Genomic DNA, 5961 nt, shown 5'->3' with positions numbered 1-5961 from the left:
TTATACCCTTGGCTACTCACTATATATAACCTCATTCCCCTCCCTTTTTCTGTTTTCTCACCGGGTGTCACTCTCTGTTTCTCTCATCTCACTCGGCTCTCTCTCTCTCTCTCTCTCTCTCTCTCTCTCTCTCTCTCTCTCTCTCTCTCTCTCTCTCTTCTCTCTCTCTCCTATAATCTCTCTCTCTCCTCTCTCTCTCTCTCTCTTCTCTCTCTTCTCTCTCTCTCTTCTTGGTTCCTTCCATAACCTCCATTAAAATTGAATCTTGAATCAAGATTTAAGTTCTTATACTCTAAAGATGCAAGAACACATTGTATGTAGGTGTATTGGTGTGTGTGTGTCGATGTGTGTGTGTTCACCGAGAACCTCTCCGTTCTGTTGTTCTTATTGTTGTTATTTGTGTAAAGCATGATTCCTTACAAATGAATGATATCTAAGTTGTGTATGTTAGTTATTTTGAGGATTTGATGGAAAATCGGGGGTTTTGTGGTTGGAAACCCTCGAATGAGAGCACCACCGTGAAGCCACCACCCCGGTGATGAACTCCAGTGAACCGGTGGTGAGTGATGATGTTCTTACTGAGCTCTAATATTCATAAAACTTAATGTTTGGTATTTGCATATGGTGATTGCCTAAAAACCGAATGGGTTTTTGATTTTTGAAGTTATTAAATTGCTTTTTGTTGAACAAAATGATTGTGGATTATTGTTTTAGAATAATAGTGGGAATTTAGAATGGTTTATTGGTTTAAAGAAGTGAATTGATGATTGCATGTAAGATTTGAGTATAATCGAGTAAGTAGGTTTGATTTTTTTTAAGGAAATGAATGAATGTCCAAGTTAAGGCTTAAAACAAGTTTAAAATTGTGATTTAGAACTTTGCATGTCAAATTTATCTATGCATGTGTGTTTCTTTTGAAAAACCCGAATGGGTCTTATGGTTAAACGAAGATGAGTTGATTTTGTGAGTTTATGTGCTAATTGCATTAGTTATTAGTGAGAGTCGAAATGAAAACTTGGATGCATGTCAAGATAAAGTTTTGCATGTAAGCGTTTAGGTTAAAAGATGATTTTAAAGAATGAGTTGTGACTTGATCCCAAGTTTTTACGCAATTTTGGTGCTTGCATGTTAATGTTTGATTCTTGGGTTGTGTTTTGTGGTTATAGCCGAATGGAATATAGATATAAAAGTGATTTATTTGATGCTAAGTGAATGCATGTGTAATTTCTAAGAGATATGTGATTTGTTTGATTGTTTTGGGTTTGAATTAAGTATTAAAAAGGAAGGATTAAGTCATTTAGTTACAAGGGTACATAAATGATATGATAACTCAAGTATAGAGTTGGAAATGCAAGGATTAAATGTTGTGTGTCGTATTTGCATCGTAATCCGTGAATCGAAGTCTATATGGTTAAAGTATATGAGTTATGTATAGACATGTTGTGTGATTATAATTGAGTATATAAATACTCTTAGGGTATTGCGATTAAGGGAAATATTAAAGCGTTCTGGGAACGTCAAGTGGGAATCTAATTAAGGTTTTGGTTTTTGGATTGTATGATTCGGAGCGTTGAGGCATTCAGACTAAGAAAGGGAAAAGTATACTAGGTAGGCAGTAGTTCAACATTTGTGAAACAGGAAAGCAAATTCAGGCAAGTAACTCTACTTGCTTGTGTAACTGGTTATAAAGAGGATATTGTTCATGCCATGTAGAGTATTGAACTTTTATAGTAATGTGTCCCTGTTATTGATATTGAGATATCCTGTCATTGTTCTATGAAATTGTTATGATAAGATTATTGTTCAACCCTTTGGTAACCTTTTCTTATCCTGATTACTTGTAATACCATGAACTGTTGTAAACCCTATAAGAACCTTTACGAACCCCCTTGTGTTCTGATCCTTAATACCTTTGTTTACCCTTATACCCTATTGATCCCTGAAACGGTTTTGATTCCCTAACTTGAGTACATTGTTTCATTTGACAAGATCCCTATAATTGAACTTTGCTTATCCTTGATTCATTTCCTTATCTTGAATTCTTGAAATTTGAACTTAAGAATGAGTTCGACTTGAAAGATTCTAAATGATTTCATATTCTTGGTAATGATAAAATGAATTAGTAAAACCTTTTTTTCCACACAAGGTTTCCAAACAAATTCCTCATGGATTGGATTGAGATGTAAGAAACTAGTGGGACTAGTCCAGTCATGTTAAGAGGCTAGCGGGGCTAGTCCAGTTTAAGGCTGAAATCATGCATAGGTACCTTAAAGACGGATGGAGGTCGGTACGGGCTGATCACGTATTATGAATTGAAAGTTAAATAAGTCCAATAAAGGGTTCCATAATTCTTTAAAAAGGAATTGAATTTCCTATTCCGTAATTGATTCTTTGAAAATGAAAAAGGCTTATATGTTTGAAAAGAGTTGATTGTGATATGTGAAGTACAGCTTGTGAACCCTGATTTTGATTCTGTTGATCATAAATTGATTCCCAATTATGAAAAGTTACCGCTTTCCATTTGAAAGATCATTTGTCATCGTTAATGATTTGTGATGAATGTCGGCTTTCACCCTATCTGAGCCTTGTTCCTTGAAAGCCCAAAAGCTTTCTTCGTAACCTTTCATAGCCCAAAAGAAGAAATCTGCCACCTAGAAATGTTAAAGTAGAATGCCCTGAAAACAGAAATGGTATGTTGTGGATTTGTATCGTAAACATTTTATAGTTACTTGCTGAGTTTTACTCATACGTTTGTTTAATCTAACCATGGAAGTAAGCAAGAAGATGGCCAGGCTTAGGCGCATGCTCGTAAGAGCGTACCTGGTGGTCCCTACCGTGTGAGGGCTTCCGGTTGCTATAGCAGGTAGTACAGTTTGAGTGAGCAAGCGCTTAGCCGAAAGGTTGTTAAGATACAATGGGTATCGGTCGATTCCAAGTCGGGATCGACTATGTAAATTTGGTTATTTTGGGTTGATTATATTTATGGTTGGTAGTTGTAATCTTGTCTCAAACTTTATCTGTTGATCTTGTTAGTAGTTAATCGGGGGTTTATGTTATTAATTCATAGATTAAAGGTATGTGGGTCATTTCCTAACCCTGAGATTGAGGGCGTCACAAGTTGGTATCAGAGCTACAGGATCTAGTCCTGAGACAAGTTAGGAGTAAAAAGGGTATTTTGGGTATATATCTATATCGCGAGAGAGTTCGACTCATATAGAGTTGGGTTAGACTATAGGTATAGTCTAAGGAAAATGATAAAGCTAAAGTGGCAACTAGAATAGGGCGTGAGTTAGTGGAAGTTTATTAACCCTAATGCTATTTCTTGATGCTGTTTCGTGTTTTCTCTCAGGATCCCAGTAGTGGTAGTGATTCCGATTCAGCAGTTAGTTTGACCGGTACCCCATGGCCCATTCAACCCCTCTTCAGAGGAGCCTGTGTAAGTTAGTTCAGATCCGGAGAGAGAATCCATCTGAGAGTAGTGAGATCCCTATGCAGATATCACCCTTGAGGCCAGAGTCAGAGACCCCAGCCCTGAGCCAGAGTCTGAGATGCCTAAGATTGTGCCTGTCAGTGTTGATGGCAAGTTAGCCCAGGATCGAGACTTTTTATCCTGTATTCCTGAGTTGGGAGCTTTGGTGGATAGGCTAGCTCGAGAGTTAGGCAGAGGTTTCAGTTATGGAGGATGAGTGGAGAGTTTAGATTAAGATGGGTGGAGCAGGTTTCCCGGAGGAGATTGGAAGACCATCCACTAGTGATGTGATGCTGAGGCCTGGAGGCTGCATAAGATCATTCTCCGGATTTTGGTGTGTGTGTGAGAGAAATTCTAGATGATTAGAGTTAGTGTTGTCAGGCGGGACTTTTGGTGGAGACCCGTAGTGTTGTTTTTCTGCGCCGATAGGCTTTGGGGTACTGGTCAGATGCGGGATCCCTTTTTCATTTGTTGTATTGTATCTCGGAACTTTGTAGTAGTAGTTGTTAGAAGTTAGGGGTAGATAGGGGGATGTTTTCCAGTTTTTTCCTATGTTTAAACCTGTTATATTATTGACCTATTTCCAGAACTTGTGATAATCAGACTTTTATTTAGTACCCTTGGTTGATGAATCAATTACATATCTTGTTTCCATTGTGCATCTGGAATCTTTTCTGAATACCATGTTTTCATATAATCGTGTTTAAAATTTCATAAAATCATACCCTGTGCCATGAGAAAACAACACTGATATGAGAAATTATATAGTTATAGGATTGCATGTGCAAAATTGGGTAAAGCTTAAAACCGCAAAAGAGATTTCGTAATAAAATGTTGTTATCTATATGCCATGCTACATATTGCTAAATAATTGCTCAATCAGGTTGTAAAAAATGGCCAAACTCACCAGATCACCAAGAAGAAGAAATCCAAACCCAAGACCCAGAAATGAATCCAGAAAACCACCATGATGAGCAGATTGCTCAGCTTTACAACAACCCTAGTCCCTAAAGTGGAAACTTCAAACACTTTCAAATATTCATCCCTCAAAGTTTTAGGTTTGCCAAACTGATAAAAGCTCATCGTGGTTAAGAGAAATAGAGAAAGGTTTAAGATAGCGGAAGTTAAGGATGAGAAGAAAGATCAGTATGCGAGTTATTACCTTAAGATGAAGCGAGTTCTGGTGGAAATCTTCGAAGGGTTGCTTGAAGTAAAGGACTATCGTGGGAGAAGTTTACTAAAATGTTTCTGGAGAAGTATTGCCAAGTTATATGCAAGATCGGTTGGAGAGAAGTTTTGGACTTAGGCAAGAAGATATATCGGTAGCGGAATATGAAGTGAAATTTTTAGAGCTGTCAGATTGTACCAGAGTATGTGAACACGGAAGTGAAGAAGGCCAAAAGGTTCCAATAGAGACTTAGGCCATGGATTAGAAGTCAAGTGGCGTTGTTGGAGATCAAGAATTATGCCGCCTTGGTGCAGAAATCAATGATAGTGGAAGGAGAGCGTGAAGCTGCAAAAGAGAAAATGAAGGTAGGAAAAGGAAGTTTGAGAGCTCGGAACAGAGAGAAAGGAAGTTCAAAGTTCAGAGGAAAGTTTGGTAAAATGGTGGAGGTCAGAACCAAAAGTTTCAGAAGTTTAAACCCGGTAACGGAGCCCAGAAGAACCGTTTTCAGAAGGAGGACAACGGGAAAGGATAGTAGACCTCAGATCAAGAGTACAAAGTTTGTGGAAGAGACACCCGGAAGGTGTAACAAGTTGGAGTGACCTGTTTCAAATGTAACCGAAAGGGCATTACTCATCAGAGTGCCCAACTGGAGCAAAGAAGCCTGACTTAGCTTGTTTTAAATGTGGAAAGGTAGGCCATATGGCGAGAAGTTGCAAGGAGCATGTTCAATAGGCCAATGTTCTTAGGATGCTGGATTGCCGCCCTCCCAGACCAACAGCTCAACTCAGAGCTAGAACCTTCAATATGGACAATGAAAGATGCTGTGCAGGATGTGGATTGGGGGCAGGTATGCTTGTTATAACTCAGTAGAAGTAAAAGTATTGATGGATTCTGGAGCAACTAGATCTTTATTTCTGAAAGTATTCTTGATAGACTTAATTGTGTTGCGTACCCTCTGGAACTAACTTGATTATAGAGGTAGCAATCAAGAGAAAGTCATTATTGATAAAGTTTGTCCCGATTGTGTTGTGGTTATAGAAGGTCGGCACTTTTCTGTTGACTTAATCCCTTTTAGTTAGGAGAATTTGATGTTATATTAGGAAACGGATTGGTTGTCAAACCACGAGGCGCAAATAGAGTGTAAAAGTAAGAAGGTGAAGTAGAACCAAGGATGGCGATGAAGTGATATCAAAGGGAAAAAGATAAGAGAAGAAATTTTAACGGCTATCGAGACGAGGAGTTTTTACGTCAAGGATGCGAAGTTTTTTGGCTCATGTAAGGATGGAGAAAGAATCCGTAAGGATTGAAGAATTTCGGTAGTAAG

The sequence above is a fragment of the Apium graveolens genome, chromosome 10 (assembly GCF_009905375.1).
Source record: "Apium graveolens cultivar Ventura chromosome 10, ASM990537v1, whole genome shotgun sequence".
NCBI classification, from domain to species: Eukaryota; Viridiplantae; Streptophyta; class Magnoliopsida; order Apiales; family Apiaceae; genus Apium; species Apium graveolens.
Note: the sequence above shows the minus strand (reverse complement) of the source record.